Source organism: Lissotriton helveticus, chromosome 2_1, assembly GCF_964261635.1.
Source record: "Lissotriton helveticus chromosome 2_1, aLisHel1.1, whole genome shotgun sequence".
NCBI classification, from domain to species: Eukaryota; Metazoa; Chordata; class Amphibia; order Caudata; family Salamandridae; genus Lissotriton; species Lissotriton helveticus.
In genome coordinates this window covers 2,035,970,365-2,035,995,580 of record NC_136059.1, presented here as the reverse complement: position 1 = coordinate 2,035,995,580, position 25,216 = coordinate 2,035,970,365, and positions in this window count along the sequence as shown.

Genomic DNA, 25,216 nt, shown 5'->3' with positions numbered 1-25,216 from the left:
TGGGGGAGACCAGGGCCAATCTCCTCATTAGCTGTCAAGCAGCTCCACCGGTCATCAGCCATGTTGCTCAGGTCTCAGCGTTCAGGAAATAAACAGTTTTTAGTTTATTTGATTTGCAAAGGTTATATAGTGCTATCTAGACCTGGAGGTATCAGAGAACTTAACCAGGGCCACGTTGCATTAGAAGGTACATCAAAATGAATGCAAAGCGCAGGCTAGACCCGTAGGTATCAGAGCGCTGTGACAGAGGAACATTGCGTTACAAATTGCATCAGTTGCAATAGCGTAATAATGTACAGTAAATAAACAACGAGGTTGAGAGGATTTATAGGAGAGGAGGGGAGGAAGGAGTCGTAGCAGGGAGACAAGGAAGAACTGTGTCCAATGTCTGGCTGGGTAGGTGACGGTCGAGGGGGAAACCAGGGCCAATCTCCTCATCAGTTGTCTAGCAACTCCATCGGGCATCAGCCATGAGAAAAAGGTTAGTGCTGATGCAAGTTGTATAAGAGAGTATAATCGGTTAAGAAGACTGTATGCTCCTAACTTAGGTGAATATCCCTTATATGAAAAACCTGTAGTGTGTCTAAAACAAAAATATGAGAATCATTCAAGTGAGGTTAAAAAAAACATAGATTTAGGAACGGTATAGTTAGAAATTAGCATTTAAAAAGCCTTAGAGATTCACGGAAAAAAAACATAGGTTTCAGGGATGTTATAGTTAGTTGGACATTTCACTCACACAAAACCATAGAAATTCCTCCGTTAAAGTTAGATCAGCTAACTATAGCTCGTGCCCCCGCATTGCACTGCTGATGACGTCACGTATTACATCATTTATGACATGGTCAGTGACATCACTGATGACATCTCAAATTACATCACTAATGACATCACTGATGGCATCATCCAGTGAATGTGATTTTCTTTAAAATTTAAATATGTATTATATATATACACCAAGCTGTAATGAAGAATGGGTGGATGTATAAGTGTCTGGATGGAGGATTTAGTAGGGATGTGATTGACTGTTTAAGTGAGTGAATAAATGTGTCATGCATGGGTTAGTGACAAAAAGGGTGTCAATGTCTGTATTAGTCTGTCTGTTGCTGTCTAAGCTGCTGTATCAGTTGGTCAGTAGCTCCACAAGTGTCTATATGGGTTATTGATTAGTTGCATGAGTATTTTTATGGGTGACTGAGTCTGTGTGTGGTTGGGTGGGGGTTGTGTGACTCTGTGCATAGATGTGTGAGTGGTTGATTGACTGGGTGTATGAGTTTAAGAGATGCATGTTGAAACAGTTGTATGGGTGGGTGAGTGTGTGTTTGGGTCAGCTGGAGAGTGAATGTCTGTCTCAGTGGTACATGTGCAACTAAGTACATATGTAAAAGGCAGTGTATATGAGAATTGGTATATAAAAATGACTATATGTGAGAGTCAGCGATTGTGAGAGTAGCTATATAGATGAGTGTGTACTTATATCAGTGTTTGTATAATAGAGTTAGTATGTGTTACTATATGTTTGAATAAGTGAGGTGGTGTGTGTATTTGAGATGTCATCAGTGATGTAATCAGTGATGTCACTGACAGTGTTATAAATTATGTTATAATGTGACGTCGTCAGCAGTGCATTGCGGGGCGCGATTTATAGTTGTCTGAACTAACTATAACGGGGAAATTTCTAGGGTTTTGTATGAGTGCAATGTCCAACTAACTATATTATTGCTGAAACCTAGGTTTTTTAAGTGAATTTATAAGGTTTTTTTAAATGATAATTTCTAATTATAACGTGCCTGAAACCTGTTTTTTTTCCGTGAATGGCAATGTTTTTTTAAATGCTAATTTCTAACTATAACGTGCCTGAAACCTATGGTTTTTTCATTGAATTTCAAAGGATTTTTAAATGGTAATTTCTAAATATAATGTTCATTAAACCTATCTTGTTTTCTTTGTTTTTAAATTATCATCCCATTCTCATCCTGGTCAAAACTGCAAATCTCACCACTTTTCCATCGATACTTTCCGCCAAAAAAATCATCCCAAATGAGAGCCACAACTAACGCTAATGATATGCAAAGTAGGCGTTCCCTACTCCATATTTTCAACAACCAGTTAAAACTGCAATGCGATCCAAAAAGCAGGCGATAAGCCGAGTTAGCAGTAAGAAATCAACATCAGCCTTTAACTGCTGTAAGGAGGTCAACTATCTACAATGTGAATTGGAGCCCAACTCACAGCCACATCTAAAGACCAACACGTGATAGAGCTACTGATCATGCAGCTCCGACACCCAAGAAGGCCAAAACACCCACCCCCAACACCGCCAAGACCCTCTTCTGCACCACCACCCCTACTACTACAGAGGCAGCGCAAAAGAGGATAAAAACATTCCCAAAATGCCATGGCCCCTCAGCCGCATAATAGCTGAATGTAGGGAGTTGTGGGAACCAAGTATGTGTGAAGGACGCAATTCACCCATCAATAATATGCACACAATTCCAAGTGTAGCGGTGATGTGCTGTACAGACCTCACTATGCAGAGCACAAACCTCTCCATGTGGACATATACTATTGATACTTGTAGTATTGTGCGTAGTGAACACACCCATGTTTCCTCAGGCAGTGGGGAAGATCTCGGTCATGTATCTGTGTTGTTCCCCCCTGGAAGCAGAAAGGGAGTGGGCTGGTCTAACGTACGCCATTCCAGTGTAGGGGTACAAAAGGGGGTGGTGATGGACGGAGCATCTGAACCAATCAAACACTCACACCCAGTCAACAGATCTGGGTTTAATCCATCACCGTTCTTTAGCCCACTCTGCCACCCCAGTTCAGACATGGCCATTTGCAAATCAGTCTGACCCTGTGCCTCATGCCTCATGTTCATGGGAACAGTCCAGCCTGAACTGCCAAGCCATGCCTTCCCTGGACCAGATACAAGCTTCCTAGGACCGGTTTCTTGCATTACAGCCGTCTTCAGCCAGGTTTGCTTGAATCCAATGGCAAAGTGAGCAAGGTACTCACCTCTGAGCATATCCTGCCAACTTATGGCGAGCAAAGCGGTACAACGGGGGGTGGTGATGGACGGAGCATCTGAACTAATCAAACACTCACACCCAGTCAACAGATCTGGTTTTAATCCATCACCGTTCTTTAGCCCACTCTCCCACTCCAGTTCAGACATGGCCATATGCAAATCTGTCAGACCCTGTGCCTCAAGGGAACAGTCCAGCCCGAATTGCCAAGCCATGCCTTCCCTGGACCGGAAACAAGCTTCCTAGGACCGGTTTCTGGCATTACAGCTGTCTTCAGCCAGGCTTGCTTAAATCGAGTGGCAAAGTGAGCAAGGGACTCACGTCCGAGCATACCCTGCCAACTTATGGCGAACAAAGCGGTGCAAAAGGGGGTGGTGATGGACGGAGCATCTGAACCAATCGAACACTCACACCCAGCCAAAAGATCTGGGTTTAATCCATCACGGTTCTTTAGCCCACTCTGCCACCCCAGTTCAGACATGGCCATATGCAAATCAGTCCGACCCTTTGCCTTATGGGAACAGTCCAGCCCTAACTGCCAAGCCATGCTGTCCCTGGCCCGGAAACAAGCTTCCTAGGACCGGTTTCTGGCATTACAGCCGTCTTCAGCCAGGCTTGATTGAATCCAGTGGCAAAGTGAGCAAGGGACTCACGTCTGAGCATACCCTACCAACTTATGGCGAACAAAGTGGTACAAAAGGGGGTTGGTGATGGACAGAGCATCTATCCAATCAAACACTCACACCCAGTCAACAGATCTGGGTTTAATCCATCACCGTTCTTTAGCCCACTCTGCCACCCCAGTTCAGACATGGCCATATGCAAATCAGTCTGACCCTGTGCCTCATGGGAACAGTCCAGCCCAAACTACCAAGCCATGCCTTCCCCGGACCGGATACACACTTCCTAGGACTGGTTTATGGCATTAGAGCCGTCTTCAGCCAGGCTTACTCGAATCGAGTGGCAAAGTGAGCAAGGGACTCACGTCCAAGCATACCCTGCCAACTTATGGCGAACAAAGTGGTACAAAAGGGGGTGGTGATGGACGCAGCATCTGAACCAATCGAACACTCACACCCAGTCAAATGATCTGGGTTTAATCCATCACCGTTCTTTAGCCCACTCTGCCACCCCAGTTCAGACATGGCCATATGCAAATCAGTCTGACCCTCTGCCTTATGGGAACAGTCCAGCCCGAACTGCCAAGCCATGCTGTCCCTGGACCGGAAACAAGCTTCCTAGGACCGGTTTCTGGCATTACAGCCGTCTTCAGCCAGGCTTGATTGAATCCAGTGGCAAAGTGAGCAAGGAACTCACGTCTGAGCATACCCTGCCAACTTATGGCGAACAAAGCGGTACAAAAGGGGGTGGTGATGGACGGTGCATCTGAACCAATCAAACACTCACACCCAGTGAACAGATCTGGGTTTAATCCATCACCGTTCTTTAGCCCACTCTGCCACCCCAGTTCAGACATAGCCATATGCAAATCAGTCTGACCATGTGCCTCATGGGAACAGTCCAGCCCGAACTGCCAAGCCATGCCTTCCCTGGACCGGAAACAAGCTTCCTAGGACCGGTTTCTGGCATTACAGCCGTCTTCAGCCGGGCTGTAGAAGTATGAATAAATAAGCTTGGTCTCTGGGCGTGGTTCACTTGTGGGAAGGTCAATGAGTCTGCCAGAGCAGCGGGCCTCACCGTGCCACGTGGCTGCCGCCATGACCGCGGGCCTCCTCGACACAGGCCCCCTGCGAACCAAGCGGCATGGCATAGCACCACAGAATTATGTCTGGAGAGACTACTGCCTTCGATCTATACTGCGGACAGCAGGGATCACAATTCAGATGCAGTGGCGATTGCAGATAATGAAGTCCAGCAGGCAAGACACATTGCTCTCAGTGCCGCCCACCCAGACCACACATCATCGCAGGCTGTGTACATGCTGAGCGCCTGAGGTACCACTAACTCAGTGCTCCACAAGTCAATGCCACGTGGCCTTATCAAGGCAGAATTCTTTAGACAAAAGACATTGCTCCCAGTGCGGCCCAGCCAGACCACGCATGATCGCAGGCTGCACACACGCTGAGCACCAAAGGTACCACTAACTCAGTGCACCACAAGTCAACACCACATGGTCTTATCAAGGCAGAATTCATTAGACAAAATACATTGCTCCCAGTGCGGTCCGCCCTGACCACTTATCTTCACAGGGTGCACAAATGCTTAGTGCTCCAGGTGTCACTAACTGTGCAGCTCAACTCAACGCCATGTGGCTGTGGGCCCTTCCTGACCGCTGCCTCCGTCCTACACTGGGGTTAGCACGGTTCACAATTCAAGATTAGTAGCGATGCAAATTGTGTAAGAGACTATATGGGTTAAGAAGACCAAATGCTCCTTATCTGTACAGCTCAAGTCAACGCCATGTGCTGTGGGCCCTTGCGGACCGCTGCCTCCTGCCTACACTGCAGACAGCAGGCTCACAATTCTAGTGGAGTGGCGATTCCAGATGACGCAGTCCAGTAGCCAAGACATATTGCTCCCGTGCCACCCCATGGACCACGCAAAATCGCAGAGCGTGCACAAGCTGAGCGCCAGTGGTACCACTAACTCAGTGCACCACAAGTCAACGCTACGTGGACTTAATAGGGCAGAATTCATTAGACAAAAGACATTGCTACCAGTGCGGCACCCTCGGACCACGCACCATCGCAGAGTCTGCACACGCTGAGCGCCAGAGGTACCACTAACTCAGTGCACAATAAGTCATTCCCACGTGGCTTTATTAAAGCAGAATTCAGTAGGCAAAAGACATTGATACCAGTGAGGCCCACTCAAACACGCATCATTGCAGACTCCACACAAGCTGCTTTGTTCACTTGCCACTAACTCAGTGCACCACATATCATCGCTGGCTGCACACATGCTGATTTCCAATGCCTGCGCAGCTGTACTCAACGCCACGTGCCTGTGGGACCTTTCTGACCGCTGTCTCCTGCCTACACTGCAGTCATCAGAGCTCACAATTAATTCACTCTTCAACCATTAATTCCAAGTGCAGTACGGAACTAAGTATAACGTCCCTCAAAACCTACACAAAATCTTTTTAGTATCCTTGCTTCACGAACTTGTTTTATATCAGTTATAGCTTTAGTACAATATTCAAATTCATCTTGCAAGTCCAAACGAACACTGAATGGCAGTCTAAACTGCAAACAGCACAGCTCACAATTTGAGGTAATACGTTTGTGAAACCTACATGTTTCAAAAATGTATTCCATAGATGTTTCATCTCTTGTTCGAATCGCGATTGCAGATGACGTAGTCCAGTAGGCCCCAGAGTTTGCTCCCAGTGCGGCCAGCCTGCACCATGTGTCATCGCTGGCCACGCACACGCTGATTGCTTCTGATGCCCTTACCTCAGTGCACCACAACTCATGGACACTTTATGATAGAATGTTTTGTGTATGATTTCAGATCTGCCACCCTACCTCAGTGCACAGAAGTCATGGACTCTTTACGATATAATATTTTGTGTAATATTTCACATTTAGTGCCCTAACCTTACTGCAGCACAAGTCATAGACCCTTTATGATTGAATCTCTGTGTATGATCCGATAATTACCTTTGTACTTGTTACCACTACCAACCATTCCTGGAGCACTGGCTTACACTCACCCACCATACACGTAACTAGACATGTGACCATGGTAATTAAAAGGAGTTGAACGTATGTGCCCGTACCCAGTTCAACTTCTATCTGTGTCCATGTGTTCATTATGTTTGCAAGATGCTGCCCCTGGGTCCTACAACATTACATTCTGCTGTACACAGTGTATGCAACCATGTTACCTGTGGGGAAAACTTTGATTATGTTACTTTGTCTCGCTCATTGTACAAGTATGTACGTACAGACTGGACCATTAGAGTACTGTAAGGAGAGTGTATAGTCAATTTATAAGTGCATGAGGATTGCCGGAACTTTTTTCTTTTTGTTGCATATTTATATAGCGTAAACTCGACCCAAAGGTATTGGAGCACTTTACATGAGCACCATATTTACATTACACATTGAAGCACACGGAGATGTAATGTAATGTAATGTAATGTATGTATACTTGTAAAGCGCACTGTTACCTCGTTACGTGGCGTCCGGGCGCTGTATACCGCTGGGGAACCCGTCCTGGCTTTCCCTGTGAGAGGGCACCCCCAAGGTGAAGCCACGCATCCCCGGCGCTGCTAGGGCCGTTGTGGAGATTAAGCAAGCTATTGCCCAGAGTTGCAGAGTGGGACCCATGGTTAGCGTAGGCACCTAGGCGAGAATTATCGAGTCCGCGGACATTGACCCAAGACCCTGCCACGTCGGGAATTGAACCCTGGTCCCGGGCCGACCTCTGCTTCAGGGTCTGCCGCTTCTAACCAGTGAGCCCACAATCACAGGATGTGGACGTGACCCGAGGCTCGAACCCTGGTTTCCAGCACCAAGGTCGGTAGTCTAGCCGACGGAAGACATAAGTACATATGTTGGCGCAACCTAACTCCAAACATCTTGTTCGCTCTAGTTGGCTGCCCTCCATGTTCCAAAAACTACAACCTCAACTTTCCATGGCCCTCTGTTGCTACAGCTACAACACTCCACTGAATGAGCAATACACATTCACATCCACAGAAATACGTCATGTCCACAATCTTTCATGTGTGGAACCATGCATGAATGTAGGATCAGTGATTCCCCTTACCTTGTATGTTGGCCATGTTATGGGACTTCACTCACAGAATGATACATTTGCGATTGCGACCTGGGTGAAGGCAGCACTACAATACAGACACCTGCATCAGTTAATTCCTCATATACCTCACGATGGAACCACGCCCATAGCTCTGCAGTCATTCTTCACAAACTCACACAGCACTGGTATACGCCACGCCAGCCCACTCAGCTTAAGCTGACAGGGAAGGACAACAACACTACATGGCCCACATTTTCATTGTAGTGACCTGTTGGTCACAGGTCTAGTTCTAAGCATGCCCCAGCCACTCCCTCCTGGCTGCTACACACCCACACCACACCCATCCAGCACACGCGTCATAGGACACATGACCCTACCAATAAAATAAAATGGGCACGCGTGCTCAATGCCATTTTAGACTTGCTTGCAGCGAATGCACTGGGGCTGGCACAGGCACACAGCCAAGAAACTGGCAATTTCGGTCCACTGAGGTAAGGACATTGTAAGTACGGAGCGGGTGTGGAACCTACGGTGAAGGCCCGTCCCGGTGGTCCATGCACCTCATCTATTGTGTCCCCTGCTAGACCGCAGTGTAGGTCTGAGCCATGCACCAGGGGCACGTACTGCCACGTGCATGCCCTCACTAGTCACCGAGTTAATGGCACCACAAGGACTGAGCGGGTGAGCAACCTGCGATGATGATGGGTGCACGAGTTTGTCATCTGCCATGACGATAACAAGACTCAGCACCAAGTGTGAGACTTCTGGCTTGCAGAGCGGGGCTGCATGATGTGGAGGGTGTCCTGGCCACAAAAAGGTGAGCAGTGAGGCCTGGGTGCTCAGCGGCGGGCAGATACCTCTGAGCGGTAGGACTGGATGCGGTGCAGCAGCTTAAATACAAAAACGCGTCACAGCGATTTAGGCATACACAGTCGTATGTACCCTGGCTTTACCCTGTCTTATTGCATTTTGATTTTTTCTTCCAATAGCAGGACAGTTTTTAGAGTCGGTCAAATGTCCGTTGCACCCACTTCTATAGCAAAGTAGTTGACTATATATTTTTTTCATACTTTGTACCCTTAAATTTACCATCAAATTTTGAAAACATTTCCTTTCTCTCTTTTTTTTTAAGAAGGTAAGGTGTGTTAGGAGCATCGAAGCATGGAGGCACAAGCCTGGCATTCCTCTCACAGCTCGTGGATGTCACTCGTCACTTTGGGAATGTTATGTTTTAAATGTGAAAAGGTTGGGAGGTAGAAGTTAACGGGGGTTCACTCATTCTTCCTTTATACATGCAGCTTAAAAAACGTGTTCTGATGATCAATCCTCGTCACGAGAATTACTGTCTCTGTCTTTTCATTCCTGCATACTGGACTTTCCTACAATTACTAATTCTCTACTATCTTTCAGATGTGGACCTTTAGGAAGCACATCGGGCCTGATTCACAGAACTAACTTAAGACAAAATCCTAAACGTACTACTATTTTGGTATTCCCAGAAGGCACTTACTCGTTTTGGTATTCACAGAAGGCACTTACTCGTTTTGATATTCACAGAAGGCACTTACTCATTTCGGTATTCACATAAGTTAGAACTCCTAAATTTAGAACTCCTTAATGCCTTCTTTGAATACCAAAAGTCTTAAAATTAGGATTTTTGTCAGTTTAGGAGTAGTAAAGTTAGGACTCCTAACTTTTGAACTTCTAAACTGAGAAAAATACTAACTTTAAGACTTTCGGTATTCATAGAAGGCATTTAGGGTTAACCCTGGGCGTAGTGTGTGTAGTGGGGCTACGCAAAGTGGGTGAGAAACTACGCCCACGTGGGCACCTCGTGTAGCCCCACTACGCGCCGCATGCCCCCCTCCCCTACATACCTAATTTAATTAAATGGGCAAAGGAAAAATAAATAAAATGCACTTACCTTGTCCGCGGCGTCGCGGGGCTCTCTCTGCTAGTTCACGCCGCCGTCTACTAACCAATGCGCATGCGCGGGCGGCCGCGCATGCGCATTTCTCGCGAGATAAAGATCAGCAAGATCAACTCAGACAGGCAATGAAGAAAAGGTTGGAGAAGTACGAGACCAAAATCAAAATTCGCAAACAAGAAAAATTTGATTGCGATGAAAGAGACTATGCCGTGGGCAGGGTCCTAACTTTCGCGAAGAAGTACGAACAAACACGTAAGGATATGGCAAGCAAATATCAGGCATCTAAAGCGACACCTGCACAGAGGGTGGAAACCTCTGAGTCAGAAATTACAGAAGAAGAACAATCTGGAGATGAAGTGGCGGGCCCTTCTGCTACAGTACAGAAAACTCCTTTTCAACAGGAGTTCAACCTCATCCGACAGAATTGGTTAAGGGGGGGGGGGGAAACAAACCCCGGAGGAAGGAGGAAAACCAGAAGAGGTGGTCGGAAGGGGAAGAGGGAGAGCAAAACCAAATCAAAACGCCAGAGTGACAAGAAGCAAGAGAGAGGGCAGGTGATAACCAACCAAGATCTCCTGACTATTGTCAATCTCTCAAACAGAACTCTGACATCTGATGAAGAATCCATCTTGAGGTTAGGACTCACCTTCTGTCCCAATGATGGTATCGAATACAGCCAAACTAGAATAGACCTTTTTAAAGTCATTCAGAAAATGAAACTACACAAGTTTTATAGAATTAAACCTACTCCCAAAGAAAACAGACTCATGATGATTACCAACAGAGAAACAGATCTCCTCAATGTGAATGATCTCACGGCATGTGAACTTTTGGAAAATCTTCGAAAGGAAAGTAGTGGAGAAGAACCAGTGGAACCCACTACGTTGTCGCAGTGATTATTAAATATAGATATTGTACAAGATGCACCGAATAGTGGATTGAAGCCTTCCAGAAAGTTTCTTCCACAGTTACCTTCAGATGCGATCGACACCTTCTCGGATCTAAACATCAGGGAGCTGAGGAATTTCCAAGTAAAGAAACCATCAAAAAGAAAGTCAGACAACTTAACGAATGCACAGAGAAAAGCTCTAAAAGATCTAATGGATGATCATTCCATCGTCTGTAAACCCTCGGATAAGGGGGGGAATATTGTTCTTCTTTCAAGGGCACAATATATTGAGGAGGCCATGCGACAACTGGGCGATGACAGCTGCTATGAACCAACAACTAAAAAAGCGTACCTGGAAAGTATTGAAAACCTACACTGCCTATTGAAAAAATGGCATGACAAACATATGCTTGATGTGGATGAATATCTTTTTCTGAAAACAAATAACCCAATCCTGCCTAACTTTTATTATCTACCAAAGATACATAAAAATATGGATAAACCACCAGGACGACCCATAGTTTCCTCTATGGGGGGGTTAACTGAAAGTCTCTCTAAATGTTTGGATCATTTTTTGTTTGATTCAGTTCTTACTTTGAAATCGTACATCAGAGACACTGATGATTTCATTGAACATATTGAAAAAAAAAAATGGCAACCATCATACTGTATTATAACTCTTGACATCACTAGTCTATATACGTGCATAGACCATACACAAGGTCTTCAAGCAGTGGAATACTTTTTGAAAAAGAAATCATTGAAGCATGCTACACATAATCAGATGCTATTGGAATTAATCAAATGTTGTCTTCTGAATAACATTTTTCTCTTTCAGGACAAAATGTTCGGGCAGATCTCAAGGACGGCGATGGGCTCCTGCTTCGCCCCCAGCTACGCGCATGTATTTGTGGGCTGGTGGGAGGAGCAGGTAGCCTGGGCCCCTAAAAATGAGGTCTGGTCTGAAAAGATTGTCTCATGGTACAGGTACATCGACGACCTGTTTCTGATATGGGATGGGTCGATCTTTGAGGCAGAAAATTACATAACTGTACTGAATGACAATGTTTGTGATTGGAAATTCACGGGACAGGCAAGCTTAGTGGCAGCTAGCTACCTGGATTTGAGTGTTGAAATAATCAATAACACAATTAAGACCTCTTTATACAGAAAGCCCACGGCGGGCAATAGCATATTGCATGCTTCAAGTAGTCATCCCCAAAGTCTTATCAAAAGTATCCCATATGGGGAATTTTTAAGACTGAAACATAACTGCACATTGGACAGTGACTTTCAAAAGGTAGCGAGTAACAGTACGATGAGGTTTGTAGCGATGGGATATAAGGTTGAACTTTTAGACAATGCCCTGCAGAGAGTAGAGCGGTTGACTAGGGAGGAATTATTTGAGAAAAAAACTAAACCCCCTGGTGATCAGGATTTAGACTGATAACCGAATTCTCCCAGGATGCTGGTTGGTTCAGGTCTGTCATGAAGAAACATTGGCATGTCCTTAAGACAGATCACATTATTGGTTCGGATATTCCCCCCAGGCCACAGATAACATTTAAGAAAGCAAGATCCATACGGGATCAACTGGTACATAGTCACCTGGACCCCATAATCAACACGAAAGGTACTCTGCAGGAAGCAAGGGTTTTTTTTCCTTGCGGAAAATGCAAAGCGTGTGCTTTCAGTAGGAGAGCATTCACTTACCAGGTAAATGGAGTGAAGGGAGGTAAAAGAATAACTAAATTCCTGTCCTGTCACACGAATTACGCAGTATATTGCCTGAGGTGTCCTTGTAAACTAAACTATGTGGGGAGCAGCATCAACCACGTTAAATTGAGGATACTTGAGCACATGCGGGCCATAGCCAAGAAAGATTTTGCATACCCTGTCCCCAGACATTTTGCGATTAAACACAAGAGCGACAGAAATCTCCTTCAGTACTTTTGTCTAGATCATGTACCCGACACCCCTAGAGGGGGGGACAGGTTATTAAAACTTAGGAGATTGGAGTTTATATATATTGTGGATATGCAATCTAAGGCACCAGGTGGACTCAATAGTGAGGAGGATCTGTCCGTACATTTATGAACAATAAAAACAGGAAGTTGAAGCTATAGGAACAGTAGCCCCAAGTACAGTAATGAATCATGATGTAATGATGACACATGAAAGTATTTCTTGAGATAACATGCTAGATATGTTGTGAATTTTTTTAACATAATGACAGGGACCTGTCATTTACGATATTGTCTCGTGAGATTAAATGAAATATTGATGTTTATATGGGATATTTAGATTAGACAAATCATGTGTCGAATAGAGTAGCTTAATGGAAGTATGTATTTTTATTGACAACAAAGTATGAGGGACGTGGCAACCTATATGGGTTGCTTTGCCGATCCACGGCAAGATCACATACACTAAAACTACATGTTTTAGAATGTTTAAGACGCAACATAAAGGCGCGACTTAGACTTAGAAATGCGGCATAAATATGCATCTAATGTATTTTGTACTTACAAGATGGCGCCCATGAATCCTCAGAGAGCGCGTAGTCCCTCATTTGTGTCATTGAACTACGAGTTACCTTTTAAAAATGTCGGCGCGTAATGCGCAAATATTTGACACAGAAGAAGGGAGTTTCTCCCGAAACGCGTCTGTCTAGGACGTGAATAAACCCACTCTTTTTGCCACTGTTCCCGTGAGTGCTGTTTTTGTTTCTCAGAAGGGAGAGAAAATGTTGGAGCTTTGATATATATATATATTACCTACTGGCGATAGCCAGTAGGTATATATAGTTAGGATTTTTTCTCTATGGGATTTCTGAAAATTCTATGTCTAATAACTTTGGCGTTTGTGGACGGAATTGGCTGAAATTTTCTGGAAAATTGCACATTTTGTTTCTGAGCAGCCACTGAAAATTTGGGGGGGATTTGTCAAGGGGGGGGCCGAGAAAAAAGGGGGGTCCCAAAACGCGTTTTTCCCATTCATTTTTCCATAGGGCGGTTGGACTCACTTTTAGCTCGAACGGCTGAATGGATTTACATGAAACTTGGCAAAATTGTAGATATGGTTTGCCCGACGTGCCTTTGCTATGTCTCAATATATGTGCTCCAGTGGATTTTGAGAATTTAACGTTTAAAAAAATATATATATCTGTAACAGCGCTCCGGTTAGCGCCCCTGTTCGCGTACCTGATGCGTAACAGAACTTCGCGAAGCGAAGCTGATTGGCTCTCCGGTGGCTGTCAACATTCTAAACAGTCCGGAGCGGCCGCCATCTTGTCTCTCGGTAAGATCGAGAGACAAGATGTGGTGAAAAACGAAGGGGGAAATGAAGGAAAGGGGGCAAGGTAAACCCCTCCTGACCCCCTAGGATTGATGAGGGGGATATTAAAGTCCCCCGCGGGGCAAAAAAAAAAAAAAAAGAAAATTGCGATTTTTCGCGGTAGAGGCGTTTCCCGGTACGCGAACCGGGCAGCTAACCGGCAGCGTAACGGGAGTCAGCCTTCTTCTGTTTTTGGAGCGTCCGGTTTGCGTACCGGGTAGCGTCCCGGTAAGCGTAACAAGGGGAAAACCAAGAGAAACAGTAAAAAAATAAATTAAGGGAATAGATTTCCAGCAAACTTTGAAAAATTGTAGGGACTGTTTGTTTGATGTGCCTTTGCAAGGCCTCAAGATATGTGCACGTGTGGATTTTGTCTAATTAAGGTTAAAAAAATATATATATCTGTAAGCGTGCTCCGGCGCGCTTACGTTACGGGTTTTGTTTGCGCTGCAGAGCCGATACGTCACGGTTATGCGACGCGTCATGAAGCGTCTCACGTGGCTACGTGATACGTCACGTAATAAAGAATATATTTTACAGATATAGATATTAGCTTTTAAAAAACCAATGAAATTCACTGAAAAAACCATAGGTTATAGACCATATATAGTTAGGAATTTGCATTGACAAAACCTTGAAAATTCACTGAAAAAACCATAGGTTAGAGACCATATATAGTTTGCTGGACATTTTATTGACATAAAACTAATGAAATTCGCATATATAGTTAGTTGCACTAACTATATATCGTGCACCCGCAATCCACTGCTGATGATGTCACATATTACATCATTCATGACATGGTCAGTGACATCACTGATGACATCACTGATGACATCTCAAATGACATCACTGATGACATCTCAAATGACATCACTGATGACATCATGACACACCAATACCAGTTACTACATGCGCACTCACTGATTCCTACGTCTACACACACATTCACTCATTCACCCATACAATCACTCATACATACAGTCACCAGTGTACCCTCTAACCCGCGCGCCTGGGCGCCCGCGCACCCGCGCACCTTGAAGGCACCGAGCGCGCAGTGCCTCTTGTGAAGCGCGCACACGTTCTGGCCGCCGCCCGCTTTCACAACGCGAGCGGCGAAAACGGCAATTTACGGGTTGCCTGAGGCCTTACAAATGCCCTCAATCAGCCCGCAGCCTCTCTCTATTCAGCATGACGTGTGCTTTACACGTCATGCTTTTGGACTTGCTGCATTTCTTTTCTAAATAGAGCGCAGCTGGGTGCTGATTGTGGCCCATTGTAAAAATATTCCTGTTAATTTCAGCACATGACAGTGCTGCAATTAACAATTGCTTTCGCAACGGTCCGCAATCAGCACCCAGCTGGGGTCTATTTAGAAAAGAAATGCAGCAAGTCCAAAAGCATGACGTGTAAAGCACACGTCATACTGAATAGAGAGAGGCTGCGGGCTGATTGAGGGCATTTGTAAAGTATTCCTGTTAATCACAGCGCCGATTAACAGGAATACTTTCACAATCAGTTTTAGCCTCCCTTCTGGAATTGCTACCCGTCTCAAGCTGCGGTTCCAGCTGGGGAAGGGAGGGGGGGCACTTGAGGGGGCAAGGCCCGGTTCACCGGCCTGGAGAGAGGGGCTGAGGGCCCCCGGTACTTCTAGGAATAATTTCGAAAGAAGATGCAGCAGTTATTAATCAAAAATGTAACTAAAGTAGTCCAGTGTGAAACTTTATTGAGACCAGTCAAAATGTCTGAAGTTTTTTCATCTAACATTGTGCAAAATTTACTAACGTTTTCAAAATGTCATAATATTCAAATTTAGGTAAATTATGCATGCAAGGAGCAATCACTTGCACTGCGCTCGCTGGTCTCTCACATAATTGTTTTATGCTTGATAAGCCCTCGAGTGAAAAAGTAATGAGAGATAACTGGGAGTATATTTATGAAGGGGTTTTGGGTCGTGTTTGCACCACACAACATGGAGAAAAGAAATGCAGCAAGTTTTTATAAAGTGCAGTGGCGTCACTGGGGTTGGTGTCACCCGGTGCGGGTAACTCATGGTGTCACCCCCTCACGACTTACCACATGGACCACCTCTGTCGGAAATGTACGGCGCTAGGTACTGTCTTACTCCCTCTAGCCCCCTCTCTCTGTTTAGCTCCCTCTAGCTCCCTCTCTCTGTCTTCCTCCCTCTAGCTCCCTCTAGCTCCCTCTCTCTGTCTTCCTCCCTCTAGCTCCCTCTCTCTGTCTTCCTCCCTCTAGCTCCCTCTGTCTCCCTCTCTCTCTGTCTTACTCCCTCTAGCTCCCTCTCTGTATTACTCCCTCTGGCTCCCTCTCCCTCTGTCTTACTCCCTCTGGGTCCCTCTCCCTCTGTCTTACTCCCTCTGGCTCCCTCTCCCTCTGTCTTACTCCCTCTAGCTCCCTGTCTCTGACTTGCTCCCTCTAGCTCCCTCTCTCCCTCTCTTACTCCTTCTAGCCCCCCTCCCTCTGTCTAACTCCCTCTAGCTCCCTCTCTCTGTCTTACTCCCTCTAGCTCCCTTTCTCTGTCTTACTCCCTCTAGCTCCCGCTCGCTCCCGCTCTCTCTCTCTGACTCCCTCTAGCTCCCGCTCTCTCTCTTACTCCCTCTAGCTTCCTCTCTCTCTGTCGCTTCCTCTCTCTCTGTCTTACTCCATCTAGCCCCTCTCTCCTACTCCCTCTAGCTTCCTCTCTCTCCCTTACTCCCTCTAGCCCCCTCTCTCTCTGTCTTGCTCCCTCTAGCTCTCTCTCTGTCTTACTCCCTCTCACTCTCTCTTGCTCCCTCTAGCTCCCTCTCTCTCTCTTACTTCCTCTCGCTCCCTCTCTCTGTCTAGCGCCCTCTAGCTCACTCTCTCTGTCTTACTCCCTCTAGCTCCCTCTCTCTGTCAAGCTCCCTCTCTCTGTGTCTTGCTCCCTCTAGCTCCCTCAGTCTCCCTCTCTCTGTCTTACTCCTTATCTCTCTGTCTTACTCCCTCTAGCTCCCTCTCTCTGTCTAGCTCCCTCTAGCTCCCTCTCTCTCTCTCTCTTACTCCCTCTAGCTCCTTCTCCTTCTGTCTTGCTCCCTCTAGCTCCCTCTCTCTCTATCTTAATCCCTCTAGCTCCCTCTCTCTGTCTAGCTCCCTCTCTCTCTGTCTTACTCCCTCCAGCTCCCTCTGTCTCCCCCTCTCTCTTACTCCATCTGTCTTCCCTGGGTGTGTATAAACAAGAGTGCCAGCAACAGGTGGCACTGTAGTGAAGAGCAAGCTGAAATTTGGAACTGGTTCACTGGAAAACTGAAGACTGTGCAAGATACTGAAAAATAGGAAACCATGCACCCTCAGATGAGCTAGGCTGCTATAGAGTTGGTTGCCTTGTGAGCAAAGAAAATTGCAGTCAAGCATTGCAGATCTCCTGCGAGATGCTGGCGAGTGTGAACAGCATGAGGAACAAGCTTACACAGGGAGTGACAGTAAAGGTCAGAGCAGAGGCGAGGCTGCAGTGCAGATTGGGGTCACCCCATGAGTTGGTGTCACCCGGTGCGGTCCGCACCCCCCGCACCCTCCTAGTGACGCCACTGATATAGTGCACTCAACCGAAAACGTATTGGAGCGCTTTACATGATTTAATATTATATATTTTTTGTTTGCATGGGGAGATGAATTGATTTGCCCAGAATCACAGGATTTTATTCTGACCTGAGACTAAAAACCCATCTCCAAAATCGACAGCTCGAGCATTAAGCCACAACCCCAACCACAAGAGAGGAAGCATTTTCATTATTATATACAACTTGATGCAAGAAACAACTATTGATAAAGCCAATAGTCTTGGCCAGGGCTCGAGTCGGGGTACCACTCGGGTGGACTGCGTCCCCCCACTTATTTTACCGGGAGCTTGATAACTGGAGTAAATGGAGTCACACATTCACTCTTTGGCCTCTCTGGGGCGAGATCGGAGCCCATTCAGAGCGCTGCTCACGCACTGGCTTCTCTGATGCAATCGCATTTAAGGGGTGAGTGAGGGGAGGCAATGAGTCTGATGGTGCAAGCCACCTTTGGTGACATTACTTCCTGTTGTGACGTCAGCGTCCCCCCACTTCTTTTTTTAGGACTTGTGCCCTGGTCTTGGATTCTTGTAGGTATAATGTTACTTGTATTATATATCTGGACGCAATGACAGAAGCAGCAAAGTATCAGTAGTGCGGCACACTATACGATGCACTCATTTTTAGCTTAATTGCTTTGAAGCCACACCCTTAATTGCATTGGCTTACGCCCCTTTGAAATATCCCAGAGTATTTTCATCCCACTCAAAGACCTGGTCTACAAACGCTGTCACGTTCTTGGCGCACATAGCCTTGGCTGCAGTGCACAGAGACCTTACTCTGCCGCACACAGAGGAAAATATTTAGAGGGAACATTGACAGTCACTCATTATTACAACACTATCATATGCACTCATACACCTATGCAGACACTCACACACTGCCACTCATCCATGGAGTTACTCACACACCTAGTCAGTCCTGTAAAGAATCAATCACACTTCGATTTCCTCATCTATACAGTTAAACACAGAACACCATACTTCCGTGACATCACTGATGACATCACTGATGACATCTCAAATGACATCACTGATGACATCACTGATGACATCTCAAATGACATCACTGATGACATCATGACACACCAATACCAGTTACTACATACGCACTCACTGATTCCTACGTCTACACGCACATTCACTCATTCACCCATACAATCACTCATACATACAGTCACTCATTATTACAACACTATCATATGCACTCATACACCTATGCAGACACTCACACACTACCACTCATCCATGGAGTTACTCACACACCTAGTCAGTCCTGTAAAGAATCAATCACACTTCGATTTACTCATCTATACAGTTAAACACAGAACACCATACTTTTTCTCACATATACTAACACATACTTACTCTCTTATACAATCACTGATACAAGTACACATTGATATGCATAGAGTCACACACCTCCCAGCCAGCCACACACACACTCAGTCTTCCATACATCCACTCATTCTTCAATATGTAAAACATATTTAAACTTTACAAAAACACACAGACACTAGATGATGTCATCAGTGATGTCATCAGTGATGTCATTTGAGATGTCATCAGTGATGTCATCAGTGATGTCACTGACCATGTCATGAATGATGTAATATGTGACATCATCAGCAGTGGATTGCGGGTGCGCGATATATAGTTAGTGCAACTAACTATATATGCGAATTTCATTGGTTTTATGTCAATAAAATGTCCAGCTAACTATATATGGTCTCTAACCTATGGTTTTTTCAGTGAATATATATATATATATATACATATGATCAACACGTGATCAAGCCACTTGTTGGTGAAACGCGTTGTGAATAAACAGCACTTTCTGGATTTGGCGACTTTCCTCTTTTGTCCTGAGAGCGTGCATTCAATTTTATGTGTTTTGGGAATATATATATATCAGTGAGCAAGGGCACGGACGTGCCCGAAACGCATCTGATGACTTTTACCCACCTTATGAATTAAAAAAAGCAAACTTTACATCTTTGCCTCGAGTGCTGATTTGGTTGTCCGCGAACTTTTCTGTGCAGGAGGCACATAGTGGAAAGTTGGAGGTTTATATATATATATATATATTACCTACTGGCGGTCGCCAGTAGGTATATATAGTTAGGATTTTTTCTCTATGGGTTTTTTGAAAATTCTATGTCTAATAACTTTGGCGTTTGTGGACGGAATTGGCTGAAATTTTCTGGAAAATGGCACATTTTGTTTCTGAGCAGCCCTTGAAAATTTGGGGGGGGTTCGTCCAGTGGGGGCCGAGAAAAAAGGGGGGTCCCAAAACGTGTTTTTAACATTGAGTTTTCCATAGGGCGGTTGGCCTCACTTTTAGCCCGAACGGCTGAATGGATTTGCACGAAACTTGGCAAAATTGTAGGGACTGGTAGCCCGATGTGCCTTTTGTAGGTCTCAATATATGTGCTCCAGTGGATTTTGAGAAATTAACATTTAAAAAAAGATATATATCTGTAACAGCGGACCGGGCAGCGCACTGGTTCGCGGACTTTTCGCGCAACGGAGCTTTGTGAAGCGAAGCTGATTGGTTCTCCGGCGTCTGTCAACATTCCAAACAGTCCGTAGCGGCCGCCATCTTGTCTCTCGGTAGGATCGAGAGACAAGAGGAGGTCAAAACAAAGGGGGAAATAACTATAAGGGGGCATAGTAGATCCTCGCTGACCCCCTAGGTTTGATGTGGAGGTTTTAAAAGGGCCCCGCGGGGCAAAAAAAAATAATAATAATAATAATTGAACGGCTGAATGGATTTGCACGAAACTTGGCAAAATATTAGGGACTGGTAGCCCGATGTGCCTTTGCTAGGTCTCAATATATGTGCTCCAGTGGATTTTGAGAAATTAACGTTCAAAAAAAGATATATATCTGTAACAGCGCTCCGCTTCGCGTAACGGAGGTTTGCGAAGCTGATTGGTCATTCTGTCACTGGGCTATAGTTGGGCTACATCTGGCTGATATTTGGGCTACATTTGTTTTTTTGTGTGTCTGGCGGCCATCTTTGGGCTACATTGGGCTACATTGGGCTTCATTGGGCTACATTCGGCTAATTAGCAAATAGCTCATCGCAAACTAGGAATGGTAAAGAATCGCTATTTATTCCTTAAAGTTCGCTATTTAGGAAATGCAAATAACTTTGATGATACATATGGCGGTTCATCTCTAACAAGATAAGAAGCATAGGGATACATTTATGATGACTGGCGCATCACCAGGGATGTGTTAGTCATTTTGTGCCGCTGTTCCGTCACCTATGGTGTGCTGCATTTACAATGCGGCGCATCATGGGGCAAAAACAGCACAGATGCGTGATGTATCTGTGCCGTAAAGGTGGCGCATTGCTGGAGTTGTATCGCAAGTGTGATGAAGCTCCAGCAAGGGTCGGGGGTGCCCCTGTCACAGGGTTTCTGTTCTCACACAGAACTGTGGACAGAGGATTGGAACCTCGGCGAATTAGGGTGTCCCAAAACTCACGTTAGTAATCAAAAACTCCTTAGCAAGCTAGGTACAGTGTCACATTGGATATAACAAACTCTCAATGTTTAGACAATCCAGAATATGAACTTATAGTACCTCAGGATACGTGGAACTCATGAACAGTCGGTCGTTATAGATTTCTTAGAAACCAGAACATGGAGTTAAGAAGAACAGATGTGTATTTGAAATGTTTATTTACTAATGCCGTCTTCTCAGGCGTAGTACCTTAGATAATAAAAGTACACATATTATCAGTAGCAAAATTACCAGCATAGTTACTAGTACATAAAAAGTGAATGGTGATAGTATGTTAACATGCTGTAAATGAATAAGAGTTAGCAACACTTATAAGCAGCCGCGGGCCGTGGAGGGAGTTACGGTGAGGCAGGGAGGCGGGGAGGGGGAGAAGCAGGGTGGAGAATACAAGTACACATATTATCAGTAGCAAAATTACCAGCATAGTTACTAGTACATAAAAAGCGAATGGTGACAGTATGTTAACATGCTGTAAATGAATAAGAGTTAGCAACACTTATAAGCAGCCGCGGGCCGTGGAGGGAGTTACGGTGGGGCAGGGAGGCGGGGAGGGGGAGGGGCAAGGTAGAGAGGGCTCCACCCTGCTTCTCCCCCTCCCCGCCTCCCTGCCCCATCGTAACTCCCTCCACGGCCCGCGGCTGCTTATATCTCACCCTCCCTAATACACATATTATATTATTTGCTAAGAAGGTCTCTTTGTGTTGGTTTAGGGCGTGCCCATACTTTAGTGTCTTAGATTTGAAGGAATCACATCAGCATACACCAGCTCTCTCTTCATGTGAACCGCATCAACTGTTGTGTATGTGTGTTCGGCAAAGCAATATAAAACCCGCCTCATGCCCAGAATTGGCAGAAGTTGCACTTATGTTATGAGTATGAAGTCGTGGAGATCAGACCTCATAACAATTCTGTATCGTGTTGTTCTTGAAACTTTAGCACTCGCTGTACAGATATAGTTTAACAAGTAAAGCAGATAGTAGACCAATAACATATTATTCTCATGTAAACCACGATGAACTACTAGGTGGAAAGCTAAAGCAACAACTAAGTGTTGTGTGCAGAAGTTGCAAAAAAGGAAAAATGGCGTTTAAACCGGTAATGAGCCCATGCTAACTTAACACGGTGTAAAGATATCCAGGACCTAGATGACACCTCCTCATGATCCGGAAACGAACTGAATAAGATAATAGAAGTGCCATCTCATGAGAGCAGATTGCAAGTTTATATGTGGACGGTCCGCAAGGTAAAGCATTAAAAACTAGGAAAATGTAATGCTAAAGAAAAATAAAACAGCCAAGTACTTTATCGAGTCTTAAGCCAATAGGCAAGGTAAATAATAAAAACTTGACAAATAAGTCAATGAATTGTCAATGAAATGCTAGTACTCAGCATATCAAACATGAAAAAGGTCTATGACATAACTGTGTATGCAAAATAAGCTGCAACAGCCTCCAATAGGAAGTCACCGTCTTCATCCGAAAACAGTTCAGCCATCCAATTTAAAAGCGGAAAAGAACATACGTGCTCTCCCAGCACCGGATCCTCTATCACCATCAGAGGACAGCTCGGTGGGTTTTCAAGAAAGCTCTGTTCCAAGAAAGACTGTGCTGCCGCCAGTAAATTCCAGGGACCAAGTAGTCCATGCATCAATGCCACAGCCATAATCCTTTCGCCAGGACAAACCAACTCGTGAGTAATGATAGGAGTCATCAGCTGATTAAAGTCGACGTCAGGAGAAACCGGTCCGCAGAGACACAAATCAATGGCCCAATCGAAATCACAGGTCAGGCAGTGAAATACAGGCTGGACACAGGTGAAGTAGGAGAACCGAAAAGATAATCCATATGCCGTGCTTAATATCGCCAACGGCATTGTGCCATAATATTCTAGCATGCGATTGCGGAACAGTGTCAGCAGCTGCAGGGTCGGAGGTTGCATAGGAGGGACATCCATATTTAAAAATGTAAAAAAGCACAAGAGCGTCCGCTGGTAATGCAAGTAAAAATGCCAATCTACGAACCAGAGTGCAGAAAATACAATGAAAGGAAGCAGGGATGACTCCAAAGATTTTCTCAAATGAAGTCACGAGACCACTGGTAACAACTTTAAAAAAGTGTGCCAGGGACTTTGTGGAGGATGCGTTAAAGATAGTCAGAAACATGTTGCTGAAATTGAAAGGCAAATCTTAATTGAAAAGGGTGTGCACCTCTGTATGGGTGTTCGCTATGTGAAGTACGAAAGTTTCACGGGCCGAACTCAAGGCCACCTCTCTCTGAGACAAAAGAGCTCTTATTCTTGCCATGCCGTTGAAACGTGTCCCAAGGTTGGTATTTGTGGCCAGATTGAAAACTCCCTATGTTCATGTGTGGGAGGAAATAGAACATTTCTGCAGCAAATAACCCGTTCACTTACTGTTACGATAAAAGGAATACTTTTAATTAACTCAGAACAATCTTCATTATTGAGCATCAAATAACTACCATTTTCCAACAACTTGAACGTGGGGATGATAGCAGGAACTGGCGTGCCTTGCAACACGCAAGCCATATTTGGTCGGTGTTTGTTGCATGAACCGTGTAACTGTATGTGCCTACACATTAGTGAATGATCTGGCGTCTCAGTGCATTCCTCTCCATTCAGATAAACTTCTTGATCATCTTTGAAACATCTGTATGTGTATGGAAGCGACCAGACCTCATGAAGAAAAGCACTACCTAAAGGTTCATAACGACCTATTGGTATATATTTCATACAATTTGAAAACTTATATAAAGCAAAAGGCAGCGTTATTAAACCGTGGATAAGGCATGTTGCCAAAAAACCCGCAATCCTCTGCTGATGATGTCTTTGAGCATGTCATGAATGATGTAATATGTGACATCATCAGCAGTGGATTACGGGTAATGGTATCTCTAGTTTACTCCCTTATAGCTGTGTTTCTTTTAACATAAGTGTCTGTTTCCTTCCCTTATACTTACTGTTTTTGGTTCACTTCCGGTTCGCGTACCAGCGAGCGAACTAGGAAGCGAACTAAGAGAAATAGAGGTTGGCACAGTTCCAAATATTGTACCAATTTTTTAATAACGGGGAGGTAGTTCTGAAAAGAACTTTTTTTTTTATTTTTCTGAACATTTTTTTACTGTTTTTGAATTTTTCGGAACAGTTTTATATTTTTTTGGGTTTTTCTTGGAGGGGGCAATGAAAACGATTCATTGTAAAGGGCTCAACAGGAGCAACAAAACAAAAAAAAGAAGTATTTATTATTTTGGGCGTTTCGGACAAACTTGCATATGATAGTCAATAGCTCTGTTGATCAGAGTGATGCTTTTTTCTCCGTAGGAAATGAATCCATCGCAAAATGCGCAGATGTGTTTTACATCACCAAATCTCATTTGTATATTTGGCACCATCTCCCTGCCCTCTGGTCCCGTTACTTCCGGTACAACAGATCTTCTGGCCATAATAGGGAGATTATCTAGGTCGTTCCGAAACTGTGCAGCACTGTAGTTGTTAGGATGCCACCTAGTCATATGGCGATGCATTGTGTAGTTTCCGAAACTGTATTTTTTGTCGGTCCCTCTGGACAGTCTATCTTGACATATAAGGCAAGTTACGTATCTTGCATTTACTTTTTTCTGACCTTTGGGAATTTTAAAAAATTGCCAAATGAAGTTTTCTTTCCGGTGAGACGTCCTGGGCTGCTCAGGCAAAAACTGCCTCTCTTCGTGCTCGTCCTCCTGTTCCTCTTCTTCTTCTTCTTGTTGAATTACAACTTGAGCAGGTGGTCCACTCTTCCTTGGATGTGGTGGAGGTGGTGGGGAAGCACCAGCTGAAGCTACTAAAGAAGCCATTGCTCAGTGATCACAAAGGGTCTTTCTCTCACAATGATGAAAGTCAGAGTGAGGAAAGAAGGAGGGATTTTCATCATTTAAGAAAAACAAGAGTTCTCAACCAATCAAAAGTGTTCATTTTAGATTATATGACCTAGTCTTACATCATTAGGAAACCAAAAGTGAAATGAACCAATGAAAAGTGTTATTACCAAGTCACATGACTTGCTGTGTTTACGTTAAGCGCTTTGCAGGGCCTCCCGGTTTGCTTCCAGAAACCTGCGCTTTGCGACTCGCTTCGCGTACCAGTTCGCTAACGTAGCACGTCATATGACGTATCACGCGACA